This window comes from Petromyzon marinus (genome assembly GCF_048934315.1).
Source record: "Petromyzon marinus isolate PM22_M1 ecotype Great Lakes invasive population chromosome 73 unlocalized genomic scaffold, UKy_Petmar_22M1.pri1.0 chr73_unloc.4, whole genome shotgun sequence".
NCBI lineage: Eukaryota > Metazoa > Chordata > Hyperoartia > Petromyzontiformes > Petromyzontidae > Petromyzon > Petromyzon marinus.
Window position 1 is genome coordinate 145,097 of NW_027422610.1, and position 17,404 is coordinate 162,500.

At 56.3% G+C, this 17,404-nt stretch overlaps 1 long non-coding RNA gene across 2 annotated transcripts in view; it reads left to right on the plus strand.

The window, feature by feature from the left end:
* Positions 1–457: 457 nt before the first annotated feature.
* LOC142908141 (uncharacterized) overlaps positions 458–17,404 on the plus strand; it is a 22,052-nt gene continuing 5,105 nt past the window's right edge. The window contains exons 1-2 of one of the 2 annotated variants that reach the window (XR_012931617.1): positions 458–639; positions 7,745–7,836. This is a non-coding gene — a long non-coding RNA (uncharacterized LOC142908141). The other variant, XR_012931616.1, reaches the window with a different exon arrangement.

Below are 17,404 nucleotides of genomic sequence, written 5' to 3' on the forward strand. Positions count from 1 at the left end.
TATCGTCATGTTACATGACATCATCATCGCGTTTGAGTCATGCGACATGACGTCATTGGCCACCATTCGCTGTTCTTTGTGAAGACGTCACTACCAATTTCCCCTCTCCCGCCAAAAAGTTGTGCGTGATGACGGCGTAAGCGTGCGCGCCATCCGTGCGAGTTGACGTCACCAAAAGTTCGTGTTGACGTTTTTCTACATTTAAAGTGGTACAGCGGATAGGCGGGATTTAAAATAATACAGCGGATGGGCGGGACTTAAAAAGTTGCATCTAATCGGCGGGATTTAAAACAGTACAGCGGATAGGCCGGATTTAAAATGGTGCCGTGGATAGGCTGGATTTAAAACAGTACATCGGATAGGCGAGATTTAAAACGGAACAGCGGATCGCGGGATGTTAAAATGTTACATCGGATAGGCGGGATTTAAAACGGTACAGCGGATCGGCGGGGATGTTAAAATGTTACAGCGGATAGGCCGGATTCAAAACGGTACAGCGGATAGGCGGGGCTTAAAAAGTTTGGTCGGAAAGGCGGGAATTGAAAATTATACATCGGATAGGCTTGATTTAAAATGGTGCCGTGGATAGGCGCGAGCGTCTAACAAAGCGTACAGCGGATAGGGGCCCGAGGTGATCTGGTAAGCGCGCGCGCGCGTGGTGTGTGACGCGCGTGGATCGACTCAGCCTTAAATGAGTAGCGGTGGTGTAGTGAACATCGCCATCACTGGGGGAGAGATACAAAGGCGGCCGGGCGTGGGGGTGGTGCTGGTGGTGGCCACCCACCGACTCTGTGTGTGTAGCTACAGAGCCGGTAGCCTTCACTCCACGTGGTAGCCTCAAGGTGCACCTAGCCTGGCACGAGCGTCGTGGTGACGTCACCGCCACTTAGTGGCGAATGGCGGTTGTTGTTGTTAGTGGCGGTTGTTGTTGGTTGTTGTTGGTGGTGGTTGTTGTTTGGTGGTGGTGGTTGTTGTTGGTGGTGGTGGTTGGTGATGGTGGTTGTTGTTGGTGGTGGTTGTTGTTGGTTGTTGTTGGTGGTGGTTGTTGTTTGGTGGTGGTGGTTGTTGTTGTTGTTGGTGGTGGTTGTAGTTTGGTGGTGGTGGTGGTTGTTGTTGGTGGTGGTGGTTGGTGATGGTGGTTGTTGTTGGTGATGGTGGTTGTTGTTGGTGGTGGTTGTTGTTGTTGTTGGTTGTTGTTGTAGCCTCCATATGCGCTGATGTCTAGCCAGAGGCTAGACGGAAGAGATTTGTTTATGAATGAGTTGGTGGGTGGGTGAGTTGGTGGGTGGATGAGTGGGTGGGTGGATGGGTTGGTGGGTGGGTGGGTGAGTGAGTGAGTGGGTGAGTGAGTGAGTGGGTGAGTTGGTGAGTGGGTGGGTGAGTGGGTGAGTGAGTGGGTGAATGGGTGGGTGAGTGGGTGGGTGAGTGAGTGGGTGGGTGAGTGAGTGGGTGGGTGAGTGGGTGAGTGAGTGTGTGAGTGAGTGGGTGAGTGGGTGAGTGGGTGGGTGAGTGGGTGAGTGGGTGGTGGGTGGGTGAGTGGGTGGGTGGGTGAGTGAGTGGGTGAGTGAGTGGGTGAGTGAGTGGGTGAGTGGGTGGGTGAGTGAGTGCGTGGGTGAGTGAGTGGGTGAGTGAGTGAGTGGGTGGGTGAGTGGGTGGGTGGGTGAGTGGGTGAGTGAGTGAGTGGGTGAGTGGGTGGGTGAGTGGGTGGGTGGGTGAGTTGGTGGGTGGGTGAGTGGGTGGGTAAGTGTGTGAGTGAGTGAGTGGGTGAGTGAGTGGGTGAGAAGGTGAGTGGGTGAGTGGGTGAGTGAGTGGGTGAGTGAGTGGGTGGATGGGTGAGTGGGTGGGTGAGTAAGTGAGTGGGTGAGTGAGTGGGTGAGTGAGTGGGTGAGTGGGTGGGTGAGTGAGTGAGTGGGTGAGTGGATGGGTGAGTGGGTGAGTGAGTGAGTGGGTGAGTGAGTGAGTGGGTGGGTGAGTTGGTGAGTGGGTGAGTGGGTGGGTGTTGAGTTGGTGAGTGGGTGGGTGGGTGAGTGAGTGGGTGGGTGAGTGGATGGGTGAGTGGGTGAGTGAGTGGGTGGGTGAGTGGGTGGGTGGTGAGTGGGTGAGTGGGTGAGTGAGTGGGTGGGTGAGTGGTGAGTGGGTGAGTGAGTGGGTGGGTGAGTTGGTGAGTGGGGGGGTGGGGAGTGAGTGAGTGAGTGAGTGAGTGAGTGGGTGGGTGGTGGGTGAGTGGGGGGGTGGGTGGGTGTGGGGTGGGTGGGTGAGTGAGTGAGTGACTGGGTGAGTGAGGGGTGAGTGGGTGAGTTAGCGGGTGAGTGAGTGGGTGAGGGGGTGGGGGAGTGGGTGGGTGAGTGGAGGGTGGGTGAGTGGGTGAGTGAGTGAGTGGGTGGGTGAGTGGGTGGGTGGGTGAGTGAGTGAGTTGGTGAGTGGGTGGGTGGGTGAGTGAGTGGGTGAGTGGTGAGTGGTGGGTGGGTGAGTGGGTGAGTGGTGAGTGGGTGAGTGGGGTGGGTGAGTGGGTGAGTGGGTGAGTGTGAGTGAGTGAGTGGGTGAATGGGTGGGGGTGGGTGAGTGGGTGGGTGAGTGGGTGAGTGAGTGAGTGGGTGAGTGAGTGGGTGGGTGGGTGAGTGGGTGAGTGGGTGAGTGGGTGGATGGGTGGGTGGGTGAGTGGGTGGGTCGGTGAGTGAGTGAGTTTGTGAGTGATGTGGGTGAGTGGGTGAGTGGGTGGGTGGGTGAGTGGGTGAGTGAGTGAGTGGGTGAATGGGTGGGTGAGTGGCTGAGTGGGTGAGTGAGTGAGTGGGTGAGTGAGTGGGTGGGTGAGTGAGTGGGTGGGTGAGTGGGTGAGTGAGTGTGTGAGTGAGTGGGTGGGTGAGTGGGTGGGTGAGTGAGTGAGTGGGTGGTGGGTGAGTGGGTGAGTGAGTGGGTGGGTGGGTGAGTGAGTGGGTGGGTGGGTGAGTGAGTGGGTGGGTGGGTGAGTGGGTGAGTTGGTGAGTGAGTGGGTGAGTGAGTGGGTGGTTGGGTGGGTGAGTGAGTGAGTGGTGTGAGTGAGTGGGTGAGTGGAGTGGGTGAGTGAGAGTGGGTGGTGGGTGGAGTGAGTGGGTGGGTGAGTGGCAGGGTGGGTGAGTGAGTGGGTTAGTTAGTGGGTGAGTAAGTGAGTGGGTAGGTGGGTGGGTGGGTGAGTGGGTGAGTGGAGGTGGGTGAGTGAGTGGGTGAGTGAGTGAGTGGGTGAGTGAGTGGGTGGGTGGGTGAGTGGGTGGGTGGGTGAGTGAGTGAGTTGGTGAGAGGGCTGGTGGGTGGGTGAGTGAGTGGGTGGGTGAGTGAGTGAGTGGGTGAGTGAGTGGGTGGGTGGGTGAGTGGGTGGGTGGGTGAGTGAGTGAGTTGGTGAGTGGGTGGGTGGGTGAGTGAGTGGGTGGGTGAGTGGGTGAGTGGGTGGGTGGGTGAGTGGGTGAGTTGGTGAGTGGGTGGGTGGGTGAGTGGGTGAGTGAGTGAGTGGGTGAATGGGTGGGTGAGTGGGTGGGTGAGTGGGTGAGTGGGTGGGTGAGTGAGTGGGTGGGTGAGTGAGTGGGTGGGTGAGTGGGTGAGTGAGTGTGTGAGTGAGTGGGTGAGTGGGTGAGTGGGTGGGTGGGTGGTGAGTGAGTGAGTGGGTGGTGGGTGAGTGGGTGGGTGAGTGGGTGGGTGGGTGAGTGAGTGGGTGAGTGGGTGGGTGAGTGAGTGCGTGGGTGAGTGAGTGGGTGAGTGAGTGAGTGGGTGAGTGGGTGGGTGAGTGGGTGAGTGAGTGGGTGGATGGGTGAGTGGGTGGGTGAGTAAGTGAGTGGGTGAGTGAGTGGGTGAGTGAGTGGGTGAGTGGGTGGGTGAGTGAGTGAGTGGGTGAGTGGATGGGTGAGTGGGTGAGTGAGTGAGTGGGTGAGTGAGTGAGTGGGTGGGTGAGTTGGTGAGTGGGTGAGTGGGTGGGTGGGTGAGTTGGTGAGTGGGTGGGTGGGTGAGTGAGTGGGTGGGTGAGTGGATGGGTGAGTGGGTGAGTGAGTGGGTGGGTGAGTGAGTGGGTGGGTGAGTGAGTGGGTGAGTGGGTGAGTGAGTGGGTGGGTGAGTTGGTGAGTGGGTGAGTGAGTGGGTGGGTGAGTTGGTGAGTGGGTGGGTGGGTGAGTGAGTGGGTGAGTGAGTGAGTGACTGGGTGAGTGAGTGGGTGGGTGGGTGGGTGAGTGGGTGGGTGGGTGAGTGGGTGGGTGGGTGAGTGAGTGAGTGACTGGGTGAGTTAGCGGGTGAGTGGGTGAGTTAGCGGGTGAGTGAGTGGGTGAGGGGGTGGGGGAGTGGGTGGGTGAGTGAGTGGGTGGGTGAGTGGGTGAGTGAGTGAGTGGGTGGGTGAGTGGGTGGGTGGGTGAGTGAGTGAGTTGGTGAGTGGGTGGGTGGGTGAGTGAGTGGGTGGGTGAGTGGGTGAGTGGGTGGGTGGGTGAGTGGGTGAGTTGGTGAGTGGGTGAGTGGGTGGGTGAGTGGGTGAGTGGGTGAGTGAGTGAGTGAGTGGGTGAATGGGTGGGTGAGTGGGTGGGTGAGTGGGTGGGTGAGTGGGTGAGTGAGTGAGTGGGTGAGTGAGTGGGTGGGTGGGTGAGTGGGTGAGTGAGTGAGTGGGTGAATGGGTGGGTGGGTGAGTGGGTGGGTCGGTGAGTGAGTGAGTTTGTGAGTGAGTGGGTGAGTGGGTGAGTGGGTGGGTGGGTGAGTGGGTGAGTGAGTGAGTGGGTGAATGGGTGGGTGAGTGGCTGAGTGGGTGAGTGAGTGAGTGGGTGAGTGAGTGGGTGGGTGAGTGAGTGGGTGGGTGAGTGGGTGAGTGAGTGTGTGAGTGAGTGGGTGGGTGAGTGGGTGGGTGAGTGAGTGAGTGGTGGGTGGTGGGTGAGTGAGTGGGGTGGGTGGGTGGGTGAGTGAGTGGGTGGGTGGGTGAGTGAGTGGGTGGGTGGGTGAGTGGGTGAGAGTTGAGTGAGTGAGTGGGTGAGTGAGTGGGTGGGTGGGTGGGTGAGTGAGTGGTGAGTGGGTGAGTGAGTGGGTGAGTGAGTGGGTGAGTAGGTGAGTGAGTGGGTGGGTGAGTGAGTGAGTGGGTGGGTGAGTGGCAGGGTGGGTGAGTGAGTGGGTTAGTTAGTGGGTGAGTAAGTGAGTGGGTGAGTTGGTGGGTGAGTGAGTGGGTGAGTAGGTGGGTGAGTGAGTGGGTGAGTGAGTGAGTGGGTGAGTGAGTGGGTGGGTGGGTGAGTGGGTGGGTGGGTGAGTGAGTGAGTTGGTGAGGAGGGTGGGTGGGTGAGTGAGTGGGTGGGGTGAGTGAGTGAGTGGGTGAGTGAGTGGGTGGGTGGGTGAGTGGGTGGGTGGGTGAGTGAGTGAGTTGGTGAGTGGGTGGGTGGGTGAGTGAGTGGGTGGGTGAGTGGGTGAGTGGGTGGGTGGGTGAGTGGGTGAGTTGGTGAGTGGGTGGGTGGGTGAGTGGGTGAGTGAGTGAGTGGGTGAATGGGTGGGTGAGTGGGTGGGTGAGTGGGTGAGTGGGTGGGTGAGTGAGTGGGTGGGTGAGTGAGTGGGTGGGTGAGTGGGTGAGTGAGTGTGTGAGTGAGTGGGTGAGTGGGTGAGTGGGTGGGTGGGTGGGTGAGTGAGTGAGTGGGTGGTGGGTGAGTGGGTGGGGGTGGTGGGTGGGTGGGTGAGTGGTGGGTGAGTGGGTGGTGAGTGAGTGCGTGGGTGAGTGAGTGGGTGAGTGAGTGAGTGGGTGAGTGGGTGGGTGAGTGGGTGGGTGGGTGGTGGTGAGTGGGTGGGTGGGTGAGTGAGTGGAGTGTGGTGGGTGGTGGGTGAGGGTGGTGGGTGGGTGGGTGGGTGAGTTAGCGTTAGGGGTGAGTGGGTGGGTGAGGTGGATGGGTGGGTGGGGTGGGTGGGGTGGGTGAGTGGGTGAGTTGGGGAGTGAGTGGGTGAGTGAGTCGGTGGTTGGGTGGGGGTGAGTGGGTGAGTGATTGGGTGAGTAGGTGAGTGAGTGAGTGGGTGAGTGAGTGAGTGGGTGGGTGAGTGGCAGGGTGGGTGAGTGAGTGGGTTAGTTAGTGGGTGAGTGAGTGAGTGGGTGAGTTGGTGGGTGAGTGAGTGGGTGAGTAGGTGGGTGAGTGAGTGGGTGAGTGAGTGGGTGGGTGAGTGGGTGGGTGAGTGGGTGAGTGAGTGAGTGAGGAGGTGAGTAGGTGGGTGAGTGGGTGAGTTGGTGAGGGGTGATTGACTGGGTGAGTGAGTAGGTGAGTGGGTGGGTGAGTGGGTGAGTAGCTGACTTAGTGGTTGAGTGACTGAGTGAGTGGGTGAGTGAGTGGGTCACTGAGTGAGTGGGTGACTGAGTGAGTGAGTGACTGACTGAGTGAGTAGGTGAGTGAGTGAGTGGGTAAATGGGTGAGTGGGTGATTAGGTGAGTGAGTGGGTGGGTGAGTGTGTGGGTGAGTCAGTGGGTGACTGAGTGACTGAGTGACTGACTGAGTGATTGACTGATTGACTGACTGAGTAACTGACTGATTGACTGAGTGACTGACTGAGTGATTGGGTGAGTGACTGACTTAGTGACTGACTGACTTGAGTGAGTGAGTCACTGGCTGACTGAGTGACTGACTGAGTGACTGACTAAGTGGCTGACTGACTGAGTGACTGACTTGAGTGACTGACTGTCTGAGTGACTGACTGACTGAGTGACTGACTGACTGAGTGACTGACTAAGTGACTGACTGATTGACTAAGTGACTGACTGAGTGACTGACTGAGCGAATGAGTGACTGAGTGAGTGACAGCGAGTGAGTGATTGACTGACTGAGCAAGTGCGTGAGTGACTGAGTGAGTGACTGAGTGAGTGAGTGACTGACTGAGTGAGTGAGTGATTGACTGAGTGAGTGAGTGAGTGATTGACTGAGTGAGTGGGTGAGTGAGTGACTGAGTGAGTGTCTGAGTGAGTGTCTGAGTGAGTGACTGAGTGAGTGGCTGAGTGAGTGAGTGACTGAGTGTATGACTGAGTGACTGAGTGAGTGACTGACTGAGTGACTGAGCGAGTGAGTGAGTGACTGAGTGAGTGACTGAGTGAGTGAGTGACTGACTGAGTGACTGACTGATTGACTAAGTTACTGACTGAGTGACTGACTGAGTGACTGAGTGACTGACTGAGTGATTGACTGAGTGACTGTCTGAGCGAGTGAGTGACTGAGTGACTAAGTGACTGACTGAGTGACTGACTGAGTGACTGACTGAGTGACTGACTGACTGAGTGAGTGACTGACTGTGTGACTGACTGAGTGATTGACTGACTGACTAAGTGAGTGACTGACTGACTGAGTGACTGACTGAGTGACTGAGCAAGTGAGTGACCGAGTGACTGACTAAGTTACTGACTGAGTGACTGACTGACTGAGTAACTGACTGACTGAGTGACTGACTGAGTGACTGACTGACGAAGTGACTGAGTGACTGACTGAGTGACTGACTGAGTGACTGACTGACTAACTGACTGACTGAGTGACTGACTGAGTGACTGAGTGACTGACTGAGTGACAGACTGACTGACTGAGTGACTGATTGACTGAGTGACTGACTGATTGACTCACTGACTGACTGACTGAGTGACTGACTGAGTGACTGACTGAGTGACTGACTGACTGAGTGACTGACTGACTAACTGAGTGACTGACTAACTGAGTGACTGACTGACTGACTAACTGAGTGACTGACTGACTAACTGAGTGACTGACCGGCTGACTGAGTGACTTCTGCTTGTGGTCACCAGTGGGTCAGCCGTGCGAGACGCTGGCTCGGAGAGACTCCCAACGGCAAGATGGCAGACATGGGGGAGACACGGGGAGACACGGGGGAGACACGGTGAGACACGGGGGAGACACGGGGGAGACACGGTGAGACATGGGGGAGACACGGGGAGACACGGGGGAGACACGGGGGAGACACGGGGGAGACACGGTTAGACACGGGGGAGACACGGGGAGACACGGGGGAGACACGGTGAGACACGGGGGAGACACGGGGGAGACACGGTGAGACACGGGGGAGACACGGTGAGACATGGGGGAGACACGGGGGAGACACGGGGGAGACACGGGGGGAGACACGGTGAGACACGGGGGAGACACGGTGAGACACGGGGGAGACACGGTGAGACACGGTGAGACACGGGGGAGACACGGTTAGACACGGGGGAGACACGGTGAGACACGGTGAGACACGGGGAGACACGGGGGAGACACGGTGAGACACGGGGGAGACACGGTGAGACACGGGGGAGACACGGGGGAGACACGGTGAGACACGGGGGAGACACGGGGGAGACACGGTTAGACACGGGGGAGACACGGGGGAGACACGGGGAGACACGGGGGAGACACGGGGGAGACACGGGGGAGACACGGTGAGACACGGGGGAGACACGGGGGAGACACAGGGAGACACGGTGAGACACGGGGGAGACACGGGGGAGACACGGTGAGACACGGGGAGACACGGGGGGAGACACGGGGGAGACACGGTGAGACACGGGGGAGACACGGGGGAGACACGGTGAGACACGGGGGAGACACGGGGGAGACACGGGGAGACACGGGGGAGACACGGTGAGACACGGGGGAGACACGGGGGAGACACGGGGAGACACGGGGGAGACACGGGGGAGACACGGTTAGACACGGGGGAGACACGGGGGAGACACGGGGAGACACGGGGGAGACACGGTGAGACATGGGGGAGACACGGTTAGACACGGGGGAGACACGGGGAGACACGGGGGAGACACGGTGAGACATGGGGGAGACACGGTTAGACACGGGGGAGACACGGGGAGACACGGGGGAGACACGGGGAGACACGGGGGAGACACGGGGGAGACACGGTGAGACACGGGGGAGACACGGGGGAGACACGGTTAGACACGGGGGAGACACGGGGGAGACACGGTGAGACACGGGGAGACACGGGGGAGACACGGTGAGACACGGGGAGACACGGGGGAGACACGGGGGAGACACGGTGAGACACGGGAGAGACACGGGGAGACACGGGGGAGACACGGGAGAGACACGGGGAGACACGGGGGAGACACGGGGAGACACGGGGGAGACATGGGGGAGACACTGGGAGAGAGACACGGGGAGAGAGACACGGGGGGAGAGACATGGGGGGAGAGACACGGGGGGTGAGACACGGGGGGAGAGACACGGGGGGTGAGACACGGGGGGAGAGACACGGGGGGAGAGACACGGGTGGTGAGACACGGGGGGAGAGACACGGGGGGAGAGACACGGGGAGAGAGACATGGGGGGAGAGACACGGGTGGAGAGACACGGAGGGAGAGACACGGGGGGAGAGACACGGGGGGAGAGACACGGGGGGAGAGACACGGGGGGAGAGACACGGGAGAGAGACACGGGGGGTGAGACACGGGGGGAGAGACATGGGGAGAGAGACACGGGGAGAGAGACATGGGGAGAGAGACACGGGTGGAGAGACACGGGGGGAGAGACACCATAGAGGCTAAACAGGGGACCTTCATCTGTGTGTCTGTGTGTCTGTGTGTGTCTGTGTCATGGCATATGTGTCCACCACAGGGGCTAAACGGGGGCTCTGGACGGGTGCGAGGGGCTTATACCCCCTCCACCTTCAATTAATTACCACTAAACCACGAGTTAAACTGAAATATGTAACAAATAAGCTTGTGCCGGAGGCCCCGGGGGGCCAGGCGTCTATGACGTCTCCTGGCCAAACCCCAATTGGCGGAGCCCGGAGATTGAATACCTACCCTCGGGGCTCCTCTAGAAACAACGAAAAGCCACTACGGGTGGCCACGTGGAATGTTCGAACGCTCACTGCAGAGGAGAGGCTGCCACTCCTCTGTCGGGAGCTGGACCGGTACCGCCTGGATCTCTGTGGCATTCAGGAGGTCCGGTGGACCGGTTCTGGCTCCTGCCACCATGAGGGGTGGACAGTCCTCTACTCGGGGCAGCAGACTGCCAAACAACAGGGAGTGGCTCTTCTTCTGAACAAAAGAATGAAGGGGGCGTGGGAGCGTGGCGGTGAGGTGTGGGAAGCTGTAAGCCCCAGGCTACTTTGGGCTGGCCTTCCCATCAACCGGAGGCAAGGAATGGTGGTCGTGGTTACTTATGCCCCCACCGAAGATGAACATCCGTAGAGGGATGCAGGCAATGCCGATGAGTCAGATGCCTTCTATGACCTCCTGTCACAGGTGCTGGCTAAAGTGGCCCCTCGGGATAGAGTCATCATGTTGGGTGACTTCAATGCCCGAGTTGGTCATGATACTGGTACCTGGTCTGGAGTGATTGGAGGGCATGGGCCAGATCAGCTCAATAACAACGGTAGGAGGCTGCTAGATTTTTGTGCAGCCCATGGGCTTGTAATTACCAACACGCTGTTCCGGCATCGGCGCATCCACACAACATCATGGATGCATGCCGGGTCCAAGCAAGAACATCTGCTGGACTACATAGTGACGGACCAGCGGATGCGAGCCCATGTCCTTGACACCAGGACCTACCGTGGAGCTGATCTACCCTCTGACCATCGACTAGTCATCTGTAAGATGCGCCTACCATTCTTCCACTCCGGTGGTGGGTGTACACCCAGGACCCCATTCCAACCTAAAGTGGCCTGGTCTCAGTTATCTGATGAAAGTTGCAAGCGAGAATTTCATCATCGCTTGCGGCTGGGATTGGCATCGTCCCCGACTCCTCCTGATGTCGAGGGTAAATGGGCGAGGTTTAGGACTGTGACTCATGCAGCTGCAATGGCTGCTTTGGGTACACGGTCCAGACCTCCCCAGAGACCCTGGCTGACAGAGGAGGTGTTCAGGATGGTTGAGAAAAAGCGACAGGCCCACTGTCATCGGCTACAGAATCCCACGTCAGAGAATGAGGAGGCTTACCGCAGCCTTCGCTCGGAGGTTCGGAGAGCCGTGAGGCGCTGCAAGGATGGGTGGTGGTCGCGGGTTGCTGAGGAGATGGAGTCTGCCTCAGTGGCCCGTGATCACAAATCTCTATTTAACTCCATCAAAAAAGTAACCTGCAGCGCCACACCTATTACCATCATTAGGGGAAAAAACGGTGATCCAATCTCCGACCCCCAGCAACAGGTTTGCAGATTTGCTGAGCATTTCTGTGAGGTCATGGGGGAGGGAAAATCCCTCAGCCAGGAAAACATCGTGGCACAAAGTGAGGATGACTCTGCTGAGGCTGCGGTGCCTCAAATATTGGAAGAAGTCACCCCCTGTGAGTGGCTGGCTGAGGTGCCATCTGTCGAGGAAGTACTGAAGGCGATCCGGAGTCTGAGACCAGGAAAGGCAGCGGGTAGAGATGATCTCCCAAGCGAAATGCTGAGGGAGGGTGGCGTTTGTGCACAGACTGCCCTATATGACATCATAACAACAGTCTGGACCACTGGACGGGTTCCGCAGGATTGGAAGGATGCCCTGGTGGTCCCCCTTTTAAAGAAGGGGGACCGCACAGACTGTAACAACTACAGGGGCATCTCACTTCTCAGTGTGCCGGGAAAGGTCCTGGCAAGGATTATTCAGCATTGCCTTGCCAGGCACGCTGAGGAGAGGCTTGCGGAGCCCCAATGCGGTTTCAGGAAAGGGCGGTCCTGCACAGATGCCATATTTTCTATCCGTCTGCTACAGCAGAGGTGTAGGGAATTCCAACAAGACCTACATCTCTGCTTTATTGACCTGGTCAAGGCCTATGATACCATCAGTAGGCCTGGGCTCTGAGTTGTTCTTCGTGCTTTTGGAGTACCTGACCCTCTGCTCACGATCATTAAGGACCTTCATGATGGTGAGCGGGCCCGGGTAAAACTACGTGGCCGGGAGTCAGAGCCATTCCCTGTACACCTTGGGGTGCGACAGGGATGTCCTCTGGCTCCCACATTATTTAACATCTATTTTGACCACGTAGTTCGTGAAGCCTTCAATAGCTGTACCGGGGGAATCTCCATATGGTACAGATATAATGAGAGGCTAATCGATGCCCGGGTGCGGTCAAGGGATGGCTCCCTATTGCTCAACCACGTTATGTATGCTGATGATTTGGTAATAGCTGCTCAGTCAGAGGAGGAGTTGGAGACGCTGCTGCTGAGACTGGAGCGTGCCACTAAGAGGTGGGGCCTTACCATCAGCCCCACCAAAACTAAGCACCTGCCTGGGTATTTTGTACCATCGGACACTCCACCCCCACAACTCCCAATCGGTGATGGGGCAGTTGTGGAGAGAGTGGAGAGTTTCCCATACCTGGGCAGTGTGCTTATGACTGGCTCCAGTTTAACAGCAGAGGTCTCACTCCGAATCAGTCGAGCGGCAATATCTTTTCATCGGTTGCGTAACGCTGTGTGGAAGCTACCTGGTCTGTCGCTCCGCACTAAGCTTCAGGTCTTCTCGGCCACGGTCATTCCCTCCCTTCTCTACGCTTGCGAAACGTGGACCCCCCTAATGGAACATCTTCGCCGGCTAGAAACATTTAGGCTGGCCTGCCTACGATCCATCCTGGGTTTAACCAGACTGGATTGTGTGAGGAGCTCACAAATCCTTGAAAGATCTGGGCAGGGTCCCATCGGTGAGCTCCTCCGGCAGGCAAGGCTGCGATGGCTGGGTCATGTAGCCCGCATGCCCAGCCACCGCATGCCGAAACAGCTTTTGTTTGGCCGGATTGAGGGGGCTAAGCGGGCACGGCACGGGCTAGAGAAGAGATGGAGTGATGTGGTACAGGAGGACGTGGAGCTGAGTGGACTTGCCGATGACTGGTACCAGCGGTGTCAGGATCGGCCTCTGTGGAGGAGGCTCGTGAAGGACGCTAATGGGCAGTTGGAGGCAGTCGCCCTCCAACAACAACGGAGGACGGAGGAGCGACGCTCACAACAACGAGCGGAGCGCCGGGTGGCTAAAGCACAGCAGGTTGGCACAGTAGGGGGCACAGGTGGTGCATCAGCCAGTCATCTCAGTCAGTCGACCCGTGGCACCTGGGTCTGCCCCGTGACCTCCTGCCAGCGGGCGTTCGACACTTCACGTGGCCTCAGGGTGCACATAGCCTGGCACAAGCGTCGTGGTGACGTCACCGCCACTTAGTGGCGAATGGCGGTTGTTGTTGTTGTGTGTGTATGTATGTGTATGTGTGTATGTATGTCTGTGTGTGTATGTGAATGTGTGTGTGTGTATGTGTGTGTGTGTCTGTGTGTGTATGTGTGTGTATATGTGACACTGTGTGTGTGTATGTGAATGTATGTATGTTAGTGTGTATGTGTGTGTGTGTGTCTGTGTGTGTGTATGTGAATGTATGTATTTAGTGTGTGTGTGTCTGTGTGTGTGTATGTGAATGTATGTATGTTAGTGTGTATGTGTGTGTGTCTGTGTGTGTGTGTATGTGAATGTATGTATGTTAGTGTGTGTGTCTGTGTGTGTGTATGTGAATTAATGTATGTTAGTGTGTGTGTATGTGAATGTATGTATGTTAGTGTATGTTAGTGTGTGTGTCTGTGTGTGTGTGTATGTGAATGTATGTATGTTAGTGTATGTTAGTGTGTGTGTCCGTGTGTATGTGAATGTATGTATGTTAGTGTATGTTAGTGTGTGTGTCTGTGTGTGTGTGTGTATGTGAATGTATGTATGTTAGTGTATGTTAGTGTGTGTGTCTGTGTGTGTGTGTGTATGTGAATGTATGTATGTTAGTGTATGTTAGTGTGTGTGTCCGTGTGTATGTGAATGTATGTATGTTAGTGTGTCTGTCTGTGTGTGTATGTGTATGTATGTGAATGTATGTATGTTAGTGTGTCTTTCTGTGTGTGTGTATGTGTATGTATGTGAATGTATGTATGTTAGTGTGTCTGTCTGTGTGTGTGTATGTGAATGTATGTATGTTAGTGTGTGTATCTGTGTGTATGTATGTCTGTCTGTGTGTATGTGAATGTATGTATGTTAGTGTGTGTGTCTGTGTGTATGTATGTATGTTAGTGTGTGTCTGTCTGTGTGTGTATGTGTGTCTGTGTGTGTGTATGTGAATGTATGTATGTTAGTGTGTGTGTCTGTGTGTATGTATGTATGTGTGTGTCTGTCTGTGTGTGTGTGTATGTTAGTGTGTGTGTCTGTGTGTATGTATGTGTGTATGTTAGTGTGTGTCTGTCTGTGTGTGTGTATGTGTGTATGTGTGTGTGTGTATGTGAATGTATGTATGTTAGTGTGTGTGTCTGTGTGTATGTATGTATGTTAGTGTGTGTCTGTGTGTGTATGTGTGTGTGTGTATGTGAATGTATGTATGTTAGTGTGTGTATCTGTGTGTATGTATGTCTGTCTGTGTGTATGTATGTGTGTGTGTGTATGTGAATGTATGTATGTTAGTGTGTGTGTCTGTGTGTATGTATGTATGGCCACGTGGAATGTTCGAACGCTCACTGCAGAGGAGAGGCTGCCACTCCTCTGTCGGGAGCTGGACCGGTACCGCCTGGATCTATGCGGCATTCAGGAGGTCCGGTGGACCGGCTCTGGCTCCTGCCACCATGAGGGGTGGACAGTCCTCTACTCGGGGCAGCAGACTGCCAAACAACAGGGTGTGGGTCTTCTTTTGAACAAAAGAATGAAGGGGGCGTGGGAGCGTGGCGGTGAGGTGTGGGAAGCTGTAAGCCCCAGGCTACTTTGGGCTCGCCTTCCCATCAACCGGAGGCGAGGAATGGTGGTCGTGGTTACTTATGCCCCCACCGAAGATGAACATCCGTGGAGGGATGCAGGCAAAGCCGATGAGTCAGATGCCTTCTATGACCTCCTGTCACAGGTGCTGGCTAAAGTGGCCCCTCGGGATAGAGTCATCATGTTGGGTGACTTCAATGCCCGAGTTGGTCATGATACTGGCACCTGGCCTGGAGTGATTGGAGGGCATGGGCCAGATCAGCTCAATAACAACGGTAGGAGGCTGCTAGATTTTTGTGCAGCCCATGGGCTTGTAATTACCAACACGCTGTTCCGGCATCGGCGCATCCACACAACATCATGGATGCATGCCGGGTCCAAGCAAGAACATCTGCTGGACTACATAGTGACGGACCAGCGAATGCGAGCCCATGTCCTTGACACCAGGACCTACCGTGGAGCTGATCTGCCCTCTGACCATCGACTAGTCATCTGTAAGATGCGCCTGCCATTCTTCCACTCCGGTGGTGGGTGTACACCCAGGACCCCATTCCAACCTAAAGTGGCCTGGTCTCAGTTATCTGATGAAAGTTGCAAGCGAGAATTTCATCATCGCTTGCGGCTGGGATTGGCATCGTCCCCGACTCCTCCTGATGTCGAGGGTAAATGGGCGAGGTTTAGGACTGTGACTCATGCAGCTGCAATGGCTGCTTTGGGTACGCGGTCCAGACCTCCCCAGACACCCTGGATGACAGAGGAGTTGTTCACGATGGTTGAGAAAAAGCGACAGGCCCACTGTCATCGGCTACAGAGTCCCACGTCAGAGAATGAGGAGGCTTACCGCAGCCTTCGCTCGGAGGTTCGGAGAGCCGTGAGGCGCTGCAAGGATGGGTGGTGGTCGCGGGTTGCTGAGGAGATGGAGTCTGCCTCAGTGGCCCGTGATCACAAATCTCTATTTAACTCCATCAAAAAAGTAACCTGCAGCGCCACACCTATTACCATCATTAGGGGAAAAAACGGCGATCCAATTTCCGACCCCCAGGAACAGGTTCGCAGATTTGCTGAGCATTTCTGTGAGGTCCTGGGGGAGGGAAAATCCCTCAGCCAGGAAAACATCGTGGCACAAAGTGAGGATGACCCTGCTGAGGCTGCGGTGCCTCAAATATTGGATGAAGTCACCCCCTGTGAGTGGCTGGCTGAGGTGCCATCTGCTGAGGAAGTATTGAAGGCGATCCGGAGTCTGAGACCAGGAAAGGCAGCGGGCAGAGATGATCTTCCAAGCGAAATGCTGAGGGAGGGTGGCGTTTGTGCACAGACTGCCCTATATGACATCATAACAACAGTCTGGACCACTGGACGGGTTCCGCAGGATTGGAAGGATGCCCTGGTGGTCCCCCTTTTTAAGAAGGGGGACCGCACAGACTGTAACAACTACAGGGGCATCTCACTCCTCAGTGTGCCGGGAAAGGTCCTGGCAAGGATTATTCAGCATCGCCTTGCCAGGCACGCTGAGGAGAGGCTTGCGGAGCCCCAATGCGGTTTCAGGAAAGGGCGGTCCTGCACAGATGCCATATTTTCTGTCCGTCTGCTACAGCAGAGGTGTAGGGAATTCCAACAAGACCTACATCTCTGCTTTATTGACCTGGTCAAGGCCTATGATACCATCAGTAGGCCGGGGCTCTGGGTCGTTCTTCGTGCTTTTGGAGTACCTGACCCTCTGCTCACGATCATTAAGGACCTTCATAATGGTGAGCGGGCCCGGGTAAAACTACGTGGCCGGGAGTCAGAGCCATTCCCTGTACACCTTGGGGTGCGACAGGGATGTCCTCTGGCTCCCACATTATTTAACATCTATTTTGACCACGTAGTTCGTGAAGCCTTCAATAGCTGTACCGGGGGAATCTCCATATGGTACAGATATAATGGGAGGCTAATCGATGCCCGGGTGCGGTCAAGGGATGGCTCCCTATTGCTCAACCACGTTATGTATGCTGATGACTTGGTAATAGCTGCTCAGTCAGAGGAGGAGTTGGAGACGCTGCTGCTGAGACTGGAGCGTGCCACTAAGAGGTGGGGCCTTACCATCAGCCCCACCAAAACCAAGCACCTGCCTGGGTATTTTGTACCATCGGACACTCCACCCCCACAACTCCCAATCGGTGATGGGGCAGTTGTGGAGAGAGTGGAGAGTTTCCCATACCTGGGCAGTGTGCTTATGACTGGCACCAGTTTAACAGCAGAGGTCTCACTCCGAATCAGTCGAGCGGCAATATCTTTTCATCGGTTGCGTAACGCTGTGTGGAAGCTACCTGGTCTGTCGCTCCGCACTAAGCTTCAGGTCTTCTCGGCCACGGTCATTCCCTCCCTTCTCTACGCTTGCGAAACGTGGACCCCCCTAATGGAACATCTTCGCCGGTTAGAAACATTTAGGCTGGCCTGCCTACGATCCATCCTGGGTTTAACCAGACTGGATTGTGTGAGGAGCTCACAAATCCTTGAAAGATCTGGGCAGGGTCCCATCGGTGAGCTCCTCCGGCAGGCAAGGCTGCGATGGCTGGGTCATGTAGCCCGCATGCCCAGCCACCGCATGCCGAAACAGCTTTTGTTTGGCCGGATTGAGGGGGCTAAGCGGGCGCGGCACGGGCTAGAGAAGAGATGGAGTGATGTGGTACAGGAGGACGTGGAGCTGAGTGGACTTGCCGATGACTGGTACCAGCGGTGTCAAGATCGGCCTCTGTGGAGGAGGCTCGTGAAGGATGCTAC